At 39.0% G+C, this 22,065-nt stretch overlaps 1 long non-coding RNA gene across 2 annotated transcripts in view; it reads right to left on the reverse strand.

The window, feature by feature from the left end:
* LOC135312079 (uncharacterized) overlaps positions 1-22,065 on the reverse strand; it is a 28,536-nt gene that overhangs the window by 783 nt on the left and 5,688 nt on the right. Inside the window, exon 3 of one of the 2 annotated variants that reach the window (XR_010371730.1) lies at positions 3,858-3,997. This is a non-coding gene — a long non-coding RNA (uncharacterized LOC135312079). Of the gene's footprint in view, positions 1-19; positions 3,998-22,065 lie in introns of those variants that run through there. The other variant, XR_010371729.1, reaches the window with a different exon arrangement.

A 22,065-nucleotide genomic window follows, 5' to 3' on the forward strand; every position in this document is an offset into this window, starting at 1 on the left:
GAACAATAAAATAAAATAAACATTCTCAGCACAAATAGTCTATTTTAGTTTCCATGTCTGACAGTTTGGCACCTTTCATAGCACTAAATTAACTTGAAACATTCATCACTACACATGCTTTGAAAGAAGCAAAACAAGTACTAAGTAGGATGTGAGACTTGGTAAACTTTCTATTTAAGATGAAACAATCATTTAAACTGACAAGAAAAGACTGTGAAAACAACTCAGAAAAATAGCTTATTTCTACTTAAGACTCGGCAAATATTAAGAGAACAAAAAATGGTACTAAAACGGGTGTTATGCCCTTCTGTAGAAATAATAAAAAATTACAAGGCTGATTTACATGAAACTTTGTAAAACCATTCTGCATCCCAGCCTTTCCCAAACTAGAACTTTATATGCCAAGTTTCAGCTTGAACCATTTTTTAAGGAAATAATTCCTTAAAGTATGAGAATTATATAATGAAGCAGTCGTATCTTAATCCTAAGTACAGTTTCATGTGTCATTTTTTAATAGAAAAAAATATAATACAAAAAACATTTGAATGTAGAAAGAATGTACACATTCTATTACAATTGCAGCATGTGCAGGAACTTAAAGAACCTTGATATGGTAAAGCTTTAAATCATGCTACTGTATCTATATCCCAGGAGATAGATTCCTACAATACAAAACTAACGTTAATATTTTTGCTAATGCTTACTAGCCTGGCAAAAAGCTTCATATGATTTTATGGGAGGAGAAGGTAAAAAGCCACTTGTTGTATATTTTTGTGAGAAGCAATAGTTCATAAATTAAAACGAAACTTAGCAGTTTCTCCTAAAACATGAATTTGTGTGGCTTGTGACAATCCACACATAGTTTGGCCCTGTTTAAGGCTTTTCAAGTGATTCAGGCTAGGTGGAGATACTCCAGTAATTTTGGTTTTAGTTCATCAACATCAATTTTTTGAGACCTTTTTGGCTTTCTGTGACCTGAGAGTCTCTGCTCAGTTACACCTTGCTGAAACTGCATAATGATTTTCCTCTAAGGGATAGATAAATAGCATGATTTTTCTGACTACAAAGAAAAAAGAAAATCCCCCAAAAGCAAAACACATTTTATTTGTGTTCTAACTCGAGAGGGTTTCCTAAGTGGAAACTTCTTATAAGCCCATGTATTTATCACAGAAGTTAGTGTAACTCAAGTTTGAAAAAAGTTTTGTCATATTCATGTTCATGAAAACACAGGTGTTTTGCTAGGATTTTTAATTCTCACTATCTACTTGATCTCTAGGCTTATATTAGAAAATGACACAAAGGTGACTAGCAATACTTTTATTTAGTGTAGAATTCTTTAGGGGTGTACTGCAACGAGCAGTGGATTTGGATTTTATTCTAAACTCTGGAACGTGACAAACATACTTGGAACAAAGAGCTAAAAAATCTAATGTAAAAATGTCTGTTTTGATTTTTCAAGTTCAGATATGAAAAAAGCAGGCAAACAGGATGAACAGTAAAAAGTGTAGCTAAGTTGTTTCTTCAGCATTAGTAATGTAAAGTTTTACCCATAGTTCAGACAAACTAGCATTCTCTTCAACAATATAATTGTCTTTTATACTGTCAGTTGCACAGAAATATGTGGAATGGCCCAGGGTTTTTGACATGACCTTTGCTTTTGACATCTCTGAATCCTTACTTGCCTTTCCTATTATTCATGTTTTAATCAACATAAAATAGCCAAATATGTGGATGGTCTAGTTCATCCATACCAGAACGTAAAAATCAATTCAAGGACCAGATAGAAATCCATCTCAAAATTTTTTTCCAAAATGTGGCTAAAGAGAGTTCACTACTCTGACAGCCTCACTCATTTAAAGCACCAGAGCCACATGGGAGCTTTAATTCCATCTTGGAGTAATGTTGAATAGAGAATTTAAGTGGGGTTATATTCTGTTTTATCTGATGCTTCTGTCCAACCTTGCTGTAATCCTGTTCTTCCCTAATCAGCTCAAAAAGAGATCATTTATTATAATCATAGGGAAGCAGAGAGAGAAATAAAAATAAACAGTGACATCTGTTCCTAAGTTTTCCTTTTCTCTAAATTTCTCTATTACTTCACTTTCCTGTGTGTTTCTCTTTCAGCCTAAACGAAATACAAGACCCTTTTTTCCCCTCTTTCTATATAATTTTATATTTTTGGAACCAAGAAACAGAAATATATGTTGGCACTGTTTTTTCAGGAAAACAAAGTAATAAGACTGTGTGGTGCCATGCAAGATAGACTGAAATACCACTTGTCATTCTTTGACTACATCCCTGCAAACATCACTAGGGTAATACTGCCACTTCTTGTGTGCATCTATCATCTACCTAAAATGCTGTGCAATCTCAATTTTGTGTCACTTCTTTCAATGTCACCTCTCTTTAAGCTACCTGGGAAATAAGTATTCAATTTACCTTGCCAAATTTGTGCTAAATCGAGTGCTCTCAGATACTTTGTGAGGTTCATTAGGATTATCCAGATCCAAATAGGATACATGAGTCAAAAAGAAATATAATATAACTTTAAAACCACACGTTTTTCGAGCCAGGAGTTTGGTTTTGATCCTCTCACTTTCAGTTGTGTTTCCCCATGGTATTACATTTAACAATGCCAACTACAAACTGAAGATCCTCTGCCTCCACGTTCTTTGGCATTAGGTGTTGGGAGGACTGCTTTGTGCACAAAACCTCAACTTTGTACACATATTCTGGTCTCCCACCTGTCAGTACACTGTGTCGTGCCACTGTGATCTAGGCCACTCTTGACTTAGACTGTGACCCCATCAAAAAGTGTCTTTTGTCCACTGTAGGTCAGTAAGAGAAAGCAAGAGCTGGTAGGAGCCAAACAACAAACCCCATGCTTTAGCCGAGAGTGGACTCTGCTCTAGGTCGAGGGCAGCACTAGTACCGGTATAATATAAATTAACCATAAAGGACTATTCTATAGGCTTACCAAATGCGTTAACCAGCCCCTTATAAATCAAAAACAATGATAAAAAAACAGCCTAGAGAGGGACTTCTGAATGCATTCGCAAAAGGCACCTCTTGTCACAGTGGCCGAATAAGAGCACGGGCTCCACCCAAGAGCTATTTTTAATTATAAAGGCCTGGTTTTGTGAGCACCCAGAAAGGTGAGATTAGTAACACAGGTTAGGAGGAAGTCACCAGCAGCAGAGATCTTTAAATTATAACAGTGTTAAATAAATGTCCTGGTCAAAGTGGTTGTAGTGCTGTGGGCGTCTAACATCTGCACACTGTTCAATCAGCTTTAACCCTATCAAACAGGGACATTAACTTCTACTCTTAGGAACAGCAGGAGTCTTTCAGTATTGTCCTTTTTATGGCTTTACATCGGTAATTATCTTGTCAAAGTTTGGTTTGCTCTGGAGTTCCCATCTTCTTTAATACTGATTAAACGCCACTGCACCCTAGTATGTGTTTCAGCACCACAGCTGTGAAATTAGAGAAGGATTTCCAGATGCAGGTTTAAATGGCTAGGAAGTAAAAATGGACTAAGTCAATTACAACTATTCCGTCAGGCCATCTTGGAGGCCTACTACTATTATCTACACAAGTAGTGTTCGGCAAACTATCTATCCACTTAACTGGCTATAATTTTAAAATCTCCTTCCCCATGAGACTAGCTGTAAAATCAACATGTGCCAAAGCACTGGGGTTTAGTTCCAAAAGTACATGAGAACCTCAGTGAAAATTCTATCTCTAAGTTTCATTTTGAATATGAAAATCGAATGTTTCTGCTTCATCACAATACCTTGGTACCAGTTAATTTTGTACTGCATGTGTCATCTGGAAGCATGGCGGTATCCACGTACCACAACCAAGGGACTGTAGACCAGGACTCCACAACTTGTCCCTGCGCGGGGTAACAGCAGGCGGCTCTCGGCGTCCCTCCATGCCAGGCACTTGTAGCTGTGGCAAACGGCATTTTCTCATTGCTCTCATTTTTCCATTCCTATTTTTTAAAGAAAAACCATTGCTTTAAGAAGGCAAAGTTGCCATTTCTCTGGACAATCCTGGGTTTCTAATTGCTTAAACACATGCAGTCTCGCAGGTCTCTAACCAATATAACTGACAAGCAACCTTATGCATGTATATAACAAACTCACCAGGTTTTAAGTTGAAGTAAAGTGAGAAAAACTAATTGGCTGAAGGGTAAGCATAATAAATTCTGGGGAAAAAGTGTAGCTGATCCCATCATAAAACAACTAGAATGAGAATGTGCTACATAATAAACTAAGTGTTACTGTTTTGTACAATCACTCAGGCCCTGCATTTTGATTAATTGCAGATTCCGAATTACTGAGAAAATGGCAGTTAATTACCCCTAACACCTTTGCAGGAACAGCTTGGAGGGGACTATGAAATTTGCACTCTGAAGTCTGAGTTAAATATATCATTTTAGCTTAATGGAATTTAATAATATTGTAATTCAAATGTATGTTGCACAAAATTAATAGCTTTTATACTGAAATACCTATATTTGATCTGTCTCATATTTTATGCACACTGACATTTATCAATTTCTTCTGAAATAACCATCGTTTCCAAAAACTGGAGGAGAAACTTAGGAGTGCATATTTCAGGTGGGGTATTATTCCGAAACCAGCAGTCACGACAGAGGTTTGATGTGCTTATCCTGATAGCTTGGCTGACTTTTTCTTCCCTGTCTTTAACTATCCCAGGTTGATTGTAACCAGTTATAATTCCAAAGGGTTGAGCTGTGCTTTTCCATCAGACCCCTTGGAGGAGGGGAGCAGAGGGGGACCCCGGCGGGAGCCCCGAGCCTGCCGGCCACTCGGACAGAGCTCTGCCGCAGCCACACCAGCTCCTGTGAGCTGGAAGAGCAGCCGGTGCAATCCTGTCATCTCAAAGTACCGTGAGCAGCCTTAGAGTTGCTTTATAATTTAACATGGTGAGCTGTTTAGACAGTAAGTAGAAATCCTCCGGAGATTAAGAAAAGGAGGCTGCAGTAAATCCCACTCATTCCACAGCTGTATCTGTGGTGAGCTTGGAGTCACAGCTGGCCATGGAAAGTTTTATGTAGATTTTTGGAAACGTGGGTTACGCTGAAATTTCATCTTTTTAACAAAACCCACTGGGTGGCGCTAGGCCGTGTTTACGGCAGCTATAAAATCTGATCCTCAGTTCTTCTCCAGTCCGATTAAAACCCGCACGTTATTCATTAAATTATAATTTGTTTGGACATAGGGGAATAGAAAAATAATATCTGATGTCTATTTACAGTTTGATAGACTCTATGAAAATTAGAAAGGAATAACTAGGCTAATAGAAAACATATGCCTAAGAATTATCAAATATGTCAGTTTGAATAACAAAAAATCCTCAAGGTAGTCAAGTTGTCTGAAAAATATTGAACTAGATTTTACACTTAGAAAAATACATTTAAATACTAAGGATAAAAATAGAATACTGTGTTACAGTGCATCCCCACACCCAAATCAGAATCACCACATTCACACAGTGTTCGATGCTGTTCAAATTCGGAAGATAACATGATTCTTGCTTACATCATGGCAGCAGAAGCTTTGCAGAGTCATCTCAAACGCAGATCCCCATCATTTATGAGTCCTATGTTGTTCTTTCTGTTCAAAATTCAAGAATACTTTGAGAGTCTTTAAAATAAAATCTCTTCTATGTATGAAATATCTGAACATGTAAAATATCAGAGAAGGCCTGGATTTAGGTCCTTGACAGAAATAGTATCTGTACTGTGTAATTAATTTGAGGGAAGAAAGGATTAGTAATTAATTTAGAAGTAAATTATACAATGTATTAACCCAGGAAAATCTGTATACATAATTCAGTAGGGACAATGGGACAGTATGAGCAAGTGTGCAAGCTCAAATATAAGGGTTACTTCCACACATATGTCTTAAAAAAAGAGGTAGAAAAAAATCACTGAGGGCTAAAAGAGGACCAAGAAATATAAGGGATATTTTATAGTTGAAAACAAGCACATACACAAAAAAATGCCAAAGTACAAAAATGCTCTCTTACTTGCCAGGCGTAAGAGTGTCTCGGAAAGTTATTTTTAAAGATATTTGCACAAAGGGTACCAGATACAGAGGCTGTATTTTATAGATATTTACATTTGCAAAAAAAAACTGTGGAAAAAAAAAAGGTGGGGATGACCAAATGTATTCAGTTTCATTCCCAGACTTACTACTTCTTATGTAGAATAGTGTTAGTGGAAGAAAACTCATCTGTGTGTCCAAATTCACAGGACCACATCAGACTCACTTAATTTCATAATCTCCTTAGGTTTTGTCAACCATAAGAGCCTTTTCTACAAATAAATGATAACTTTCTAAGGAAAAACCCACTCCCTGAATAGACTTGGTTAAATTTTATTAACACTTTTGCTTGGCATTGACTCCTGACTATGCTATTGTTTTTCTTTGAATTCAACAGAATGGTTTACACAGTATTATATGAAAGGCAGAACAAATGTAAGACAGGTAAATCAATTGAACTTCTAGTAGTATAAAACATTAAAGGTCCGCTATTTGGGAATCTGTAATATCTACTGTGGATGATAACCATTTTTCACTGTCATTTTTTATACTAGTTTAGAAATTGCATTGTGACATGATTTGCACAATTGGGAGCTGATGCTTCCCAAACACTCAGTGCAACAGAAAGTATTGTTTAAAATACAGTAAGCGTCATTACCCAGACCCGCCTGAAACTCTGGGTTAGAGATTCACGCATTGCTATATCTCTAATGCCCCGAAGGAATAACTGTGACCCAGCCCTGAGCTGACGAATGGTCCATCCAGGTCAGCGACACTATCACAGACAGACATCTGTCCCAACCACTGATTCTGCCCTGGGCCTGGCTACAGTCTCTCCTGTTGCTTTTCCACTGACATCTACCAGTTCAAGCCAATAACATTTTGATCCACTATTTATCCATTGCTTTGTTTTGCTGGGCCACTCCCTCAACAGAAACTTTTGTAAAAATTTTTTTCCAAGTTTTTACTTTCCTCTCAAAGAATATGTCTGTAATGCTCCCTGTAAGAATAGGAATAGTGTCGAGCTGGAACGGAAACATTAAATGCAAAACACCAAAGAAATAGGTATTTTTCTGCTGATTATGTTCGATCTTTGCTGTACACTTTGTCCTTTTCAAGTACTTTTCCTGAATTGTTTTTTGTTTTTAAATTTGTGCACATTATATTCAAGCTAAATGCTACCTTGTGTGGCAGGTGAGGATACAAATAAAAATATTGGATCAAGAAATGAAGTATTCCTTAGCAAGCCATAAAAACAACATCAATGAGCAGTTGGTAAAGCAATCAGGGTCCCAGGCTAAAGCGTACAGCAAACACAGTGACCTTAGCCTTTCTCTTTTGATTTACAGCAGCGTTGGAAAGTAACTTAACTAGGTGCCATGGGGCTCCAAGAACAGCTGAGTCAATGTATTGTTTAAATTGTTATGGATGTTAATTAGATTAGCAATTTGATGTTGAGACCTGTAGAGGGAAGTGGGTGTGCTCTTTGAAACTCATTCTTCTGCCCTGAAAATTCGGGAAAGATGAAGCCCTACACTGGAGAAATCAGTGAGGTCCTACAGAGTCCCAGAATCCTTATCATGACATCTATGGAACAGCAAAGGAACTATCTGGTTTTATCATTAACAGACACCAGCATTCATTAACTGTTCAGTATAGGCACGACTGGGGCATGAATGTCATACACACTGGTATATTCCAGTATCAGGTCTCTTACCAGGTGCTAATAATTTTTTATTAATGGAGTGGTGTCAAATCGGAAGCATTCATTAGAAAAATGCAGTTGCTCTTAGCTCCTAATCTACCTACTGCTCATTACCAACGTAGCTGAGTACTTTCCACATAAATTAGAACGATTTAGAAGATTTCAAGGAGTCCCTGCTACTCTGCCATAGTCTAGGCTGAAAAGTGAGAAAATAAGCACAAAAATTCCTGTAAGAAGTCTTTTTAATCCTGTGGAACTACAGTTCTCTTGCGCTTTTGGCAAATACTACAACTGACTGCTTTAATAATATAATGGCAAGGTACTAGGCTTTCTCCTCATAATCCAGTTTATACTTTTTTTTTTCAAATTCAAAGCAATTATATTCCTAAAATCTTCAATCAAATCTATAATCTTTGTCATCCAGTATCCACAAATTACTGTTTGAAGTGCTCATATATACACTTATTTTGCTGAACTAGGGCTATAGAAAGGAGAGAGCGATCTGCTGAATCTGCTCTTCTCATTGCCACATGGGTTTCTGCAGAGGTCTGGCAGGCCTGATCTTGTTTAATCTTTCAGAGGCCAGAATAGGTCTTCTACACGTCGCTACTGCAATTATAAAGCAGGACATCAAATGAAGCTGAACCTTTAAACCAATCCAGCAGCTGGAACTTCAGACTTGCAATTTTTTGTGGGAAAAAGTAAATGGAATTCTAAATTATGGAAGACCTTACTGAAACCTCCCAAGTAGTCCTGAGTTCACATCATATAAAAGCAATGTGAATCCCCTGATTCGTCAGTACACGAGTGTCTTCTCACTCCAGCCAGCTGTCTGGTAGAAAATTCCCTGATGTCAAAACACCCAACTTTTGCAGACAGGAAGATGATATGATAAATTCCCTCAGATTCTGGAGGGAAATTCTGGTTCCAGAGAATTATCTGTTGCAGAAGAGCCTTGATAATAAGCTCTTCAGGCACTTGCATTTCTTTCTTACACATCCCAGCTGAGTTCCTTGACTGAGACTCATGGCTATTTTGGAGGGAAAAGTTATTTTGTTTCGGTTTTTACTGGGAGTGGGAACCAAAAACCCCCAAAATGTTAAAAGCTTCTGTTCTTCAAATAGAGTAGGGCAGGAAAGCTTCTTTCCCCATACTTGTGCTCCCGTGTGCTCACAATGCACTACGGAGCCCCCGTGTTCACACGAGCGTTACAAAAGCTCATAATTTTATCTATGTGACTTCCATCAAACAGATGAAAATGATACAGTACATCTCATTCCCGCTTCTCATCCACAGGCCCCTTCATCCACGTCTCTGACTCTCATTACCATCCTGAATGTCTTGAGCCACCTGTATCTGTAGAAAGATCATGTACATTTTTTAACATGTGCCCAGTTTGGAAATTCTGCTGAAAAAAATCAATGCCCTAGGCTGTCTTCTGAGAAGATTAGCAAGTGCAAAATACTGAAATGAGAAACAGTCACATCAATACCATCAGGATTAGTCCCAACAGCAAGAAAAGGATGTTACTGTCCCTGTGCCAGGTTTAATTGCCGTGAAGACTGTGGATAGCTTAGCTTTGGCATTTTCTCATCAAACCAGAATAGAGCAGGCTATATCCACAGCATCTCAGTCTGCCTCTGTAGCAGTGGAAAAATATTCCTGCAATGAAAAATGAACACAGAATCACACAGAATCACAGAATGGCAGGGGTTGGAAGGGACCTCTGGAGATCATCTTGTCCAACCCCCCTGCTTGAGCAGGGACACCCACTGCAGGGGGCACAAGAACGCGTCCAGGTGGGTTTTGAATGTCTCCAAGGAAGGAGACTCCACACCCTCCCTGGGCAGCCTGTTCCACTGCTCTGGCACCCTCACAGGAAAGAATTTTTTTCTCATATTTAAGTGGAACTTCCTGTGTTCCAACTTGTGCCCATTGCCCCTTGTCACATGGATAAAATTATGAGCTTTTGTAACACTCATGAACAGTGTTTCACATAACATGGGTAACGTTGCTATGTAACCGGTAAAAGGTGTAAGAGTGTGTGCGTGTATGCCCATGACTGGTTACAGTTAGCACTAAATCCTCACTGGTGTCTCTCTTACCACAGGATAATTACTGCAGTTTATACCAGCCAAAAAGCTCTCCTTTATACACTACTTATTTTGACACTTCTCAAAGCAGCTGGACTAGAATTCACATTTTAATGCATCTTTTCTGTTTAGGCAGATTCAAAACCAAACAAAAAAACAGCCTTGTTTTGAAAAAAAGGCATTACAACCACTGTAATCAAAAAAAGTTCCATTAATAGATTTCCTATTTTTATAAATTTATAAACTGATACCTATTAATGGAAAGCCACTCTTCAAATGCTAAGCAACAGCGATCGTAGGTCATTTATATTAAGTGTTTTGTGTCTGTGTTACCTCCTGCTGAGACCTGTGGCACCTAGAAGCCAAAGAGAATCTCAAGGATTAATTGCCATTAGTTAAAAATGGTTTTTGCTTTAAATTTTTATGTTGTGTGCAAGGGTGTGTTAAACAGAGGTTTTAGTTAATGTTTTACTTGGTAGCAATGACAAGATTTAGCTAGCTACTCCTACATGTAATTCTTTTTTAATTGCAAAAATTGAAATTCTTGTCGTCAGGAAACCACATCATTTTGACTGGCTGTACATCAAAATTGAGAATCTGAGAGAGCACCCGGGAGTGAGCATCAAGGAGCAGCACAGCATCCCCCCAGGGTGGGATCAGCCTCAGAGCTAGCTCATGGACAGGGAAGTATATGAGACTTAAAATAGGTTCTCGGCTTGAACTATTAATAAACTTAGGAAAAGTCTTATGAGGTATTGCACCACGAGAGACAACAGGAGAAAAATCATGGTTTATATAATTATCTAAGGTACATCCAGAACCTAGCAGCTCCTTAACATGGAGAGAAGTTACCTGCCTGTGGGCTAAGGAGCACAGGACGTTCTGGTGCACAACCCCAGCAGGGAGCTAAGGGTTGTCAACCCACTGCACACAGACTAAGGAAAAGTAGACTGAGCGTGTGGTACATGCTGACTGCCCCATACCTTGGCTGGGGGAAGTTAGGTGAGTGTGATGGCATCAGTCAACTGGGGATTTTTCCCTTCGATTACCTGGTTTTAGATTTTAAAATATTCCTTGGCTAAACTTTTCTCCTCCCTTTCTTTGACTGCCTGGTGGAAGCAGAAGTGATTTAGTGAGAGGGAAAATGCACTCATTTCCTACCACAGGACTTATACCTCCTGCACATTATCCTGTGTATACGGGGCAGGCACAAGACCATAATCCTGAAAGAGCGCAGAGTGCATGGCGTGTTGAAGGCTGCTTGCCGCAAAGAAAGTTGAAGCCTTACCCAAGTGGACAAAGAGGGTAGGAGGGGTGGGTAGGGAGTTAAACCTCTTTCACAGAGTTGTTTAACATTTCAGAATACACTACTGGATTTGCAATCAGTTTGGCAGTGGAGTCTTATAACCAAACAGACGTCTCTTTTAAGAAAATCTTTGTATGTCTGAACAGAAAGAGGTTTGTCCTCAAGCAGGAAGCCTAACACAGAGCTTACACAGCGATATATTTTCAGTCATGTGGCCAAGACAATAAACATGCATCTTTTGATCTGTGTGGCAACAGCATACGAGTCGTAGTTTATGCCGGGGTAGAATGAGACGCAAATCTGCCAAGAGTGAGTCAGTGCTCTGGCATGTTTCTGCACATCCTAAATTTCACCAGCCTGAGACTAGGGGACTTCAAATAAATGTCTAAGGAACCCATAAAAGTATTCCAGCAAGCATGATGGTTTAAGCCCTAATGTCAAAACACAGGAACATGCAGTCTATTTTGTAGAAAATATTTTCTGGTCTTCTAACTATAAATTAAGTCTCTTTAAAACATGTGCTTCTGTAGGCATACATTTACCAGCAGTCTTTTCCTCTTTATATGATGCAAAGAGGGCAGTAATACCTCTCCCGGGACTACAGAGGGCACGGGTAGGATTTTAAAATACCATTAAACATTATCTCTTATTAATTGCTGTCACGTTCAAATTTGAGCAATATCCTCTGGCCGTTTAATAGCAGCACTGCCATTATACCTTGTTGTCTTACGGCATTATACAGCTAACCACACTGGTACATTATTTCCTAGACCGCCTCTGTTTACAAATCAAAGTGCTTCACTTAAGCACAGCCTGCTGAAATGCAGCGCTGTTATTAGGAAATGTGAGTGGGCTGAAGTGGGGATCCCTGTAGAGTTAACTTGGCAGCCTTCAAGATCCTGGCTCAACCTGATATTAAAAGTGAGTCATCAGTTTACCCACACAGCAGGACCTCACTTTGTACTTTTCTGTGAGCAGCTCAGCAGAGGGCCAGGAGATCCAGCGTTTGCTTCTCTAATTAATAAACAGCTGAAAGGAACTTCTTGTTAAGGAAGACTTGGGGTTTTTTTTGTTGTTGTTTCTTTGGTTTGGGTTTTGGGTTTTTTTTGTTCTTTAGTGTTAAATGCTGATAAATAAAAGCACGAGTCAGGTCTATCACCTGGAAGGCTACTGTGCCGTGCCTGTTAGTGGCCCAATACGGGCTGCTTTGTTTCCACTCCAGGTCTGGGGCTCTGCAACTGCCTCAGCTCCCTCAAAGTTATTTTTGCATCTGCCAGAAGCTGTTTGCAGATCAAATCTTTCATTCACATTAATTTGGGACTAGCCTGTTTTCCGAAGAATATCCATAAACTGCCTTGTGCTCCTGGAGGGCCTCGGGCAGAAGGTATGCCAGTGCTCATGCCTCTTTGAGAAGTAGAGGAATCACAATACTATAAAGGCTGCAGAGTGAATATACTTTCTGGGTTAATTGATCAAGGCCAGGTTTTTCTTCTGGTATACATTTTAAATATCTAACTAATTGGTCTTTCATGCAGTATTTTCTTGTTCTAGCAGTTTTGTAGCAGCACCAGGTGTCATGTGAACGTAGCATGAAAAGCTAGGATGGACAGACTGTTTCCTACACTCTGAAGCTGTCTTGATACCGATCTTGCTTTTCCCTTGCCTTTACCTCAGTTCATCAATCACATTTATATGCTTCTCTGTAATTGAGGCAACCCTTCTGTCTCTTTTACAGCCTCAACCAAAAGTTCGTGATTTACATGCTCATTTCCCTGATTTATAGGTGCATTTTATTGAAAGATATCTCCTTCAGACTGTACTTTTTGTTCTTCTTTTGCCCCCAACTTAAGGTAACATCTATATGAGCTAAAGTTAAAGCCTGTGGATTTCGGTGGGATTTGGGCATCTAAATATAGGTGCTTTCTTGAAGGAAAGCCTGCTTTTTTTCCAACGTTTCCTGGTTCTGAGGAGAACAGAAATCAGCACGATATTTCACTAGTGGTCCTAGTGTAGCTGCATAGCCATGTGGAAAAAAATATCTTTTGGGTGCACCAAAAAGTCAATGCCACGGTTACTTTGACTGCAGATTTTGCATTTACCAAATTCTATGTTCCCTAAATATATATTTTTCCAGTGTCTCTTTATTTTCTTTTGATTTAGCTCAAGATACATTAGTTTTATGTACCTTTCTCAGTTTGGTCTTTTCCTATTTATGCCTGTAACAGACAAAATCATTGCTATTCATTTCATGGTATTAATTTCATGACAATGCTACACTCTTGTTTCATACAGCTGCCAAGGGTTTTTTTTCTGTTTGTTTAGATCCTCCCAAAGGCAAGGTACCAAAATAGGAGGAAAATAAAAATTATGTTATATATGAAAATGGTAGAAGAAGGGAGGGGAAGAGGCTGAAGAGAATGTAAATCTTCCTAAACAACCAAACGATTTGGATTATGAAAACGAGAGTGTCTTATGTCAAGTGCCTCTTCACCCTTTAAGTGTGCTATGAAATATGATCACTTGTCTTGAATACACTCCATCCTAGCAGCAACATTCTTGAACTTATAAACACTATTAATTGTGTCAAACTTGGAATCTGAATCCTGCAAACCCTTCCTATGTTAAACTGAATAAGCCTCATTCATAGCTGGGGTAGGTTTGAATGAGTTCAGCATGGTTATGTTAGGCAGGACAATTTTTTATGAATAATTCTGCATTCTTTTCCCAACAAATCTTTGAGTTAGGTGTTTTGAAGTAGTCTGGATGGCACCAGAACCCCTTTTCTATATACCACAGTTAGGCTGAGAAAGTAATGTGTCATTAGAGACAATTAACGATACTGAATTTTCCAAAAGAAAGACTAATAGCTATGCGAAGTTATCAGAATCCTTTCCACTGTTCTCCATTTGCGCTGCAGGTAGGACCTCTGTTATTAGGTGCAATATATCTTTTATTCCTGCAGAAGAGATCAGTATCTCTTTTACATCTCACCTTAAGCATATTTAAAAAGTGGTTGTTTTATACAAAAGTATAATTATAGGAAAAGAGAGGAATATGATGAAAATGGCCTTTCTCTAAGTTTGCTTTCAGTGAACAAGCTAACATATAAATAGCAACCAAACTGGAACAAAAAGTCTATTCCATGCTGCACTACATGTACTGCTTCTTAAACTGGTCCCTCAGCTTCACTGGCTCGGGTGTCCCACACGGCAATTCTCCATAGCAGCACACTGACAGTGTGAACCCTTCAGCCTGAGACAGAGAGGGACACCCCAGGAAAGACCAGTGTGGGCACCTAGAGATGGAACTAAAATTTTAAACAAAGTTTGATGTTACATACATCTTATACTTCTATCTTTGTTTCTAGAGTTTTAATAAATTAGTTAACCTTTTATTTTGATGTCAGTGTCTGTAAAGTTTGCCTGGTTCTAGTAGCCTGGTTCTAAGCTGTTTTGCTCTATTATTCATAAGCTGTTCCCATAGGCAGAAAGATGCTGCACACAAGCACAGACTGGCATTCCTCAGAGATGCCACTGTTCAGTATCTGTTCTGGGGTTTGGTTGGGTAACTAGCTTAATGGCCTGATAAAATTGCATCTTATACAAGAAGGAGACTTTTCCTTTATCTGGTGAACTTTGCTGTGTTTGAAAATATACCTGCTTTTTTTTTTATTATTCCTTTAGATGCAAACGGACATTGACCACCCAGACTGAGTCATGCAGTACGTGATGCCAAGAAATCCTACTTAAGTTGTGATCTGAGGCTATGTATGATGTATGTTTGAGGGCAGTGAGGCTTGTAAGGAGGAGATGCCAAACCTGCTTCGCTGTTGCACTCAGGAGGAGAGGAAACGTGATGGGAAAGCATTTGCTGAGATCCTGGATCACTAAGTGCAGTGAGGGTGGGCTGGAGGTGCACCAGGGCTTTCCCGAAGGGGAGCGGGGAGGAGGGAAAGCCTGTCCTCTGCAGTAACATGTCACTTTGTGCTTCTCCTGAGTGACAAGGGACCCAGGGACTGCTGAAATCTCTGTCCAAGTGGTAAAAGGTTTGTGCCATCATTACTCAGCTCTCTTCTGCTTCCTTTGGGCTACAAAGTCCCTGCCCGCTGACTTGCCAAGAACACAGTGCAGTCAGTACAGTCTCCAGAAAGCTCTGCAACAAACCTCAGCAGGATGATCAATAACAGCACATCTCAGAGAAACAATAAATCAGCATTTATGTACTTCTTTACATTTGTAAAGTGCTTCTCAAGCATGAATTAATGAATACACAAAAGCACTCCTATCAGAGTAGGTGGTTCACAGGCTGTAATGATGATGAACAGGCACCTTTAATCCAAACCACATTGTTCAAAATAGGCACTTGGTTCAGGATTACTTATAAAACTCAAGGGTAAATCAGTGATCAGCCAAAAGCAGATAGATAATGCTAAAAGGTGAGTTAACAGGAATTTCCCAGACTTTGTCTGAGTGACAAACCGAAAGCTGACACTATTACAGAACGCAGAGGCAAAGTCTGGCTCCCGAGTCACTTTTAGCAGTCATTTTTATCCAGACATCTTATTTAAAGTAGTATCGCTGAACACAGCAAGGTGTTAGCAAATGTAGCACAATTTCCCCCTTTTGCTCTTAGTACATGGTATATAAGGTCTCATATATGTGTGATAACAAAGGCGAAAAGTTCATTACAGAAAGTGAGATGGAGTAATAATCTTAGAACACGTGGGACTAAACGGGAAAAGGATCGCTCCAGGCAATTGCCTAGTACAAGAGATGACAAGAGGAAAAGATGAAACTGTAAGGAAAGCTCTGCCAGAAGCACAGAGCAGCCAGAGGAAGAGTGATCCCTGCATCCATGGACAGGAGAGGCTTTGGACAGTTTTGGTCCTGACTGTGTTGCAATTCAGTAAGTGCACTTTCTGTAAGACAAGACCATTAAAGCTTATTCCTAAAGTTTAATGTTTAGAGCTAAGTGGATTGTTGCACTACAGCCATCTGAGGGAACTGCAAGGAGTGCAAGTCAAGATTGTTGTATCAAAAGCCTGGCTAAAGAATAGCAGAGTTGGAGTAGGTGAAATAAAGTGCTGAAGGAGTTTAATAGACTAACCTGAACACCAGGCTGTGACAGAACAAAAACCAGATCACTTTGATATTTCTGAATTAGCAATTCTGTTTCACATAAGAAGGAATATTCAATCATCATTTTTCTTGAAAAGTATAACCAGATGGGCAGCCACCCTAACAGCCAAAAAACATGTCTTTTGAGAGTCATTCTGGGGCATTCCATAGAATAAAACACCCTTTTCTGTTTGTTTCTAGCAGCTTTAGTTTCAGGTTCTGACAAAGGCATACAGGACTAACTGTTACACATGGAAAATGGTGCAATGGGAATACTAGCATAGTGAACCAGCTCCTGTAAGCAGCTGAGTTACTCCATTCTTACTCAGGCGCAGATCCTGTTAACAGGGTTTTGACCTTTGTAAGAATTTTAGAATCAGGGCATCGATATCATCGGGGGAATTGACATTTTCTGGGCTTTTTTCTCCACTCTTTTCCTCACAGTGTAGTTTAGGGCAAGGAACAGTTCAATTTCAGATGCTAAATGAGAATAACTGGGAAAATCTGAGGATTAAATTCTCCCTCCCTCCACTTGTCCTTCCCATCAGGCTACCCTATACATGTTTTTCAGGTGATACTGGTGTTTAAATTTACAAGATCTCTTTCAGGGAGGTGGAATCGATTACTCTTCCCTCCCTGTCACAGTTCTTGGTTTGAGTTTAGAACATGCCATCCATTTCATGAACCTCAGACATCCCCAGTCCTGCCCTGGACAGATTTTTATAAATTTTGCATGGAGAAGTAGGAACAGTTCTGCTTCACCACCACTGACTCTCTCTCATTTCAAGCTCTGCAGGACAGGGGGAATGACATACAAATGTGGTTTTGATACTATGAGGAACCAAAGTGCTCATCCTTCATAATGCACGGTTTTATCAAGGCAGGTCCAATCGTAAAGTTTACGTACTAAGTCATTATTCTGAAGAAATAAGCAGCTACTGGAGGGGTAAGTCACTTCTAGAGAGATCGTTTCCAGATTGTAATAGAACATTGAAGAAAAAGAAAACAACGGAAAGGTTTTATAAAATGAAAGCAAATTCTCACATAAAAGTCACAAAATGGCAGGACAGGGACAGAAGTGTCTTTGAGGAGGTTGGCAGTCTCTATTTGTACAGTTAGAGAAACAGTAAAAATACTTCAGTGTTCATTCCTTTATTCTTGTATCATAACAGTGATAAGAGTCGTAAGATTTACTACTGTGACTCTAGCAATCACTAAGGGGAAACCTCTGACAAAGGGAACTAATGGATGGTAAAAATATTTACTAGTAACTGTACAGTGAATAAACTGTTCTAAGCACAGTAAAACTCAGCAGATCTACAACCGTAAAAGTTGTGCTGAAACTAGCAGCCTGATGTTCACTAACAGAGGATTATATGTTGTGTCTCTCTAATATATATGTGTATTCACATACAGGCATCAATACATATTGCACAACAGATACTGCATGCATGTGTGTGCGTGACAGTTAGTGAGAATAACTTTGCTGGTGCGGTGCCTGATGCCTTTTTTGGGTTGGTTTTGATCAAGAAAAATGCCTGAAGGAACACCAAACCCCTGCACAGATCTCTTCTGGAATTCCCCTGCTGCCTGTTAAGAGGGTGGCTTTGCCTAGGGCAACATTTATGTAAGACACAATGATTTTTTTTCACTGTCACTTCACTCATTCTGGAAGAGGACCACTAACTCTAGTTAGCAGATGCAAGTCTGCAGGTTAAAATTAGGGCTTTGCTTTTAAATACTCTGAAATGCAAAAAGAAAAATGTCTTAGGAGTGCATGTTTTTCAGGGAGGTATAATGTAGGCAGCTATATATAATAAGTAATCCTTCCTTTCTCTGCAGTATAGCTTTTTACAAGCAATTCCATGATGGAGAAGCCACTGTCTACCCCTGCTTTGGTGATAATCTGGACATCATGAATACATTTCCTACTCTGTTGGATGATTTCTCCCTGAAGTTCTGTGTGTAGGGGACAATGCTACATTATTTTCCTTCAACTTCCCAGGCTCAGCACATAGTAAAATCCTTGTCTGCAGATTTCAGACTTTCTTTTGCATGGTTAAGTTATCAGCTTTCTGTCGGGATTGCATTATGTTTTTTGAAGGAGGTGGAAGAGGTGGGGGAGAAGGTTTATTTTACAAGCAGCCAGTTAAGATGTGTCCTAATGAATTGAATCTGGCTAACTCTCTGTCCTCTATCAAGCTTTCCAGACTTGCAAAGCTTTGAACCTTGCACATGAAAGGGGGAGGTATTTATTGGAATCTGCTATGACTGAAACTTTGCTGCTCATCTGAAGGTATCGTTTGTATTCCACTTCATAAAATAATGAACACTGGAGCTGTCTCTTGTGAACTAGACCAGCGGTCTTGTCCAATTTTAGTGGTAAAGGTCATAAAAGTTAAGTGTTCCAGCAGTGAGACCAGCTCTGTGGTAGTCTTCAAAGGACATGCTTCTGTCCTGGCCAGAAACTAGGGTATAAGCATATCAAAGACCTAATATCTAAGAAGGCCTAAATTTAACTGCATTTTCATGTTATAGATGTCAACTGAATCTTTATCCAGTATTTAGGAGGCTTGAGTGACAGTATTGTGACAGGAATAATAGGTATGAAAATAGATCGTCAGACAACTTTTTTTTTATTATTTTAACAATTTAACTTCTTGCATTTTTGTCTTGTGTGAGTTTTTAGTTTCTTTTAGCGAAACATTAATCTCACTTCATTTGCAACCTATACAATCTGTTTAAATGCATTTTATGAAAAATATTAAATGTCACAGAAAAGGTCTATACTCAAATCAAATAACATTTGTATATCAATTGCTTGTTCAAATAGGTAAGCCAGGTATTTTCTCCCATGAACTATTTTTCCCTCATTTAATTTTGCTGTCATTCTTTCAGCCTTCTACCCTGATCTTGCCAACTCTCACAAAATGAATGGTCTGCTATGTATTTCAAGCAATGAAAGTCCTCCAAAAAGAAATCAACATCCATGGATGAAGTAGAGCTGGTCTTTCATTTAGTAGCAAGCCTGGGCCACAAGATTCAGTGAAGATTTAGTTTACATCTACCAAGCAGTTTTTTGAGCAGACAATGATATTAACTCCACTGCCAGCCCTGATACACATTTTAGTAACAATCAATTATATCTAAATAAATTGTTTTAAATGAATGGCTTGTTTTCATGACCATTTTTTCCTTCCTCACAATGTACATGCATTTATCAGATTTTTAAAACCTGATTTCTATAACTAATTGAAAATTTATCACCTGCTCTCAGGCCATTTCTAGGAAATATGTATTCGAGTGAAGTCAGTTACCAGTGATTAATTATCTGGTTATTTCTGAAGGACACAACTGTAGTAACATGACTGATACATAAAAATCCATTTTAAGGCAAGTTGTTTAATACTCAGTGGAAAATACTTGTGCCAGTTAAACAAACGTGTTTAAAAAGCTTAACAGTATAAAAACTGTATTATTAGGCCAGACTGAAGACTGAGATAGACCCATATGTTGAAAGAAATCAAACACAACATGATCCTGCAGCGGGTGTGATTGCTAGCATCCAGCAATTATCAGCTTAGGGTTTTCTTCAGCAAAGAAACAGAATTTGTGAGCACTTAGAAAGATAATTTTAAACAGAATTCAGGCAATACTTGCTGCACTTATCATTCCTGGTCTTTTTGCCAGGAGATACAGTAATGCATAGTGGCTCTGCAGACCTGTTGTGCACTGTTAAACGCATGCCATGTCCCACCCCAGAACTGGCTGCAGCTCACCAGGAGGAAGGATTTCTCCCCGCCCCGTTGCCCTGGGGGACCTGGCAGTGGAGAACCGGGTGGGTGGCGATGGTGTGCCACTGCTCAGCGCTTTCTGTGGCAATTCCCCTTTTGACTAACAAAATCACTGTTAAATAAAACCCAAGCTTCTAAAAAAAAACAACCAAACAAGTTAATGAGAAACCATCAACTATATGGTCTCTGTCAGAGTTGCCAGAGTCTCATGAACAGGGCGCTGGCACCTGGGGACAGGGTTGGACCCCAACAGGAGGACTGATAAGAGAGCTTCGATGAATCTTTGAGCAGCATAGAGTTTCTAGCAGAGATTAAAAGCTGATGTGGAATTTTTGTTATCCCTTAATGACACTCTAGTTCCTATGGAAAATGAATATTAGACCAATATGATGACAAATACTGATGCATATTTTCCACTGTCCTGAGAGTTAATCTTCCTTTCTCACATTCACTTCTTTGGTTTAATCATATGATATAATAAAATAGTAGTTAACTTTCAAAAACATCAGTCAAATATTGAAAGCAGTATGTAACCCGCAGCACAGTATATCTTTCCATAGTTACAATAAGTCCTATGCAATCCTACAATTAATGTCAGATTTGATTTCTCTTGTGCTTTTCTGTCCTTATTACAGCAATCATTTCTGTTTTTCCTCTCTCTAGTCTTTTCTCAGGCTCTCACAGTGATATTTTTCATGATCACTTACTTCACTTTTGTATATTATTCTAGTTTTCACTTCACTTTGGTATTATTGTTTCAATATTACATTAAATTGATTTTTTTCCTCTGTTCTACCTCCCACACTCCCATATTGATATCACTTATTCCACCCTCATTTCCTCAATATTCTTGGATAGTGGTTTATGGATAGAGTCTTCAGCTGAGTGGTGTTTGAACATGGTCACTGGTTTGTTTGTGAGGTGTCTACACCATGTCTGCTTCAACCACTTGATAGAGATTTTTTACAGCCGTATTGGTTTGGCAGAACCCATACATATTTCAGCATCATTTTTACATGGAATGTTGATCTGCTTTTTCTAGTTTGTTCCTAACACTCAAAGTGGACTAAAGAGTGCATTGATCACTGAATAAGCCTGAGAAGGGTGATTTTAAGGAAGACTTAAGTCCAAAAGTTAGTACCTTGGGAAACATATAAAACAAATAGAAATGAAACAAAAATATTTTCAGTTCCTGAGTCTATTTAGGGAACTGAAATGAGGATTCTTTGAATTCTGTTACAAGCTAATTACTTCTTGCTCTGATCTCAGGATATTTTTTTTCCCAGACCTATTTGGCTATATTGGCTTTTCCCCCAAAACTGGACAATATTCTTGAATGAGCATTTTATCCTAAATTATTCCAAACATTTTCAGTTTATTATTACAGTCGATATTTTTTGTCTCAGGTTGGCATTCTCTCTGCCCCCAAACATAGTTGTTTTTCCTTCCCACTGAAAAACCAATATAATAATTTAGAAGCTGAATAACTGTTCAGTAGACTTGTCACTGATGTTCCGATTACAGTTTTACTGCTACATAAACATAAACCCACATTTAAAGGGAAGTGCTGCGTGGAGGCAGTGTAGGTGCTGTTCCAAATGCTGGTGGCTAGAGGGAACCCTTTTTCCTTGTTGGAGAGAGTGGCTCTAAAAAGGCGATGAATTTTTTGCTGCAACAAAGCAGTCCATTAAAAGAAAAAGAAGATTGGAAAATCCTTGAAACAAAAATATTAGCATGAATCGAGAAGTGATCCCAGTCGAGCATAGGGATCAGGAGATGTGTCAATGAAATTTATCATTTCTACAGAATTAAGGAGAGCATTTGGATGTCCCAGTCCAGGGACAGTGGTAGGTCACGCACGGTTAAATGCTGTCCCAGTAGCCAGCTCCTTGGAATCTGTTAGACTAGTTATGGCAGCCTAAGTTACATTGGCTGCAGGGGTGGATGTTTTGGTTTCGTGCATGGGGGAA

The sequence above is a fragment of the Phalacrocorax carbo genome, chromosome 2, assembly GCF_963921805.1.
Source record: "Phalacrocorax carbo chromosome 2, bPhaCar2.1, whole genome shotgun sequence".
In the NCBI taxonomy this organism is placed as follows: Eukaryota; Metazoa; Chordata; class Aves; order Suliformes; family Phalacrocoracidae; genus Phalacrocorax; species Phalacrocorax carbo.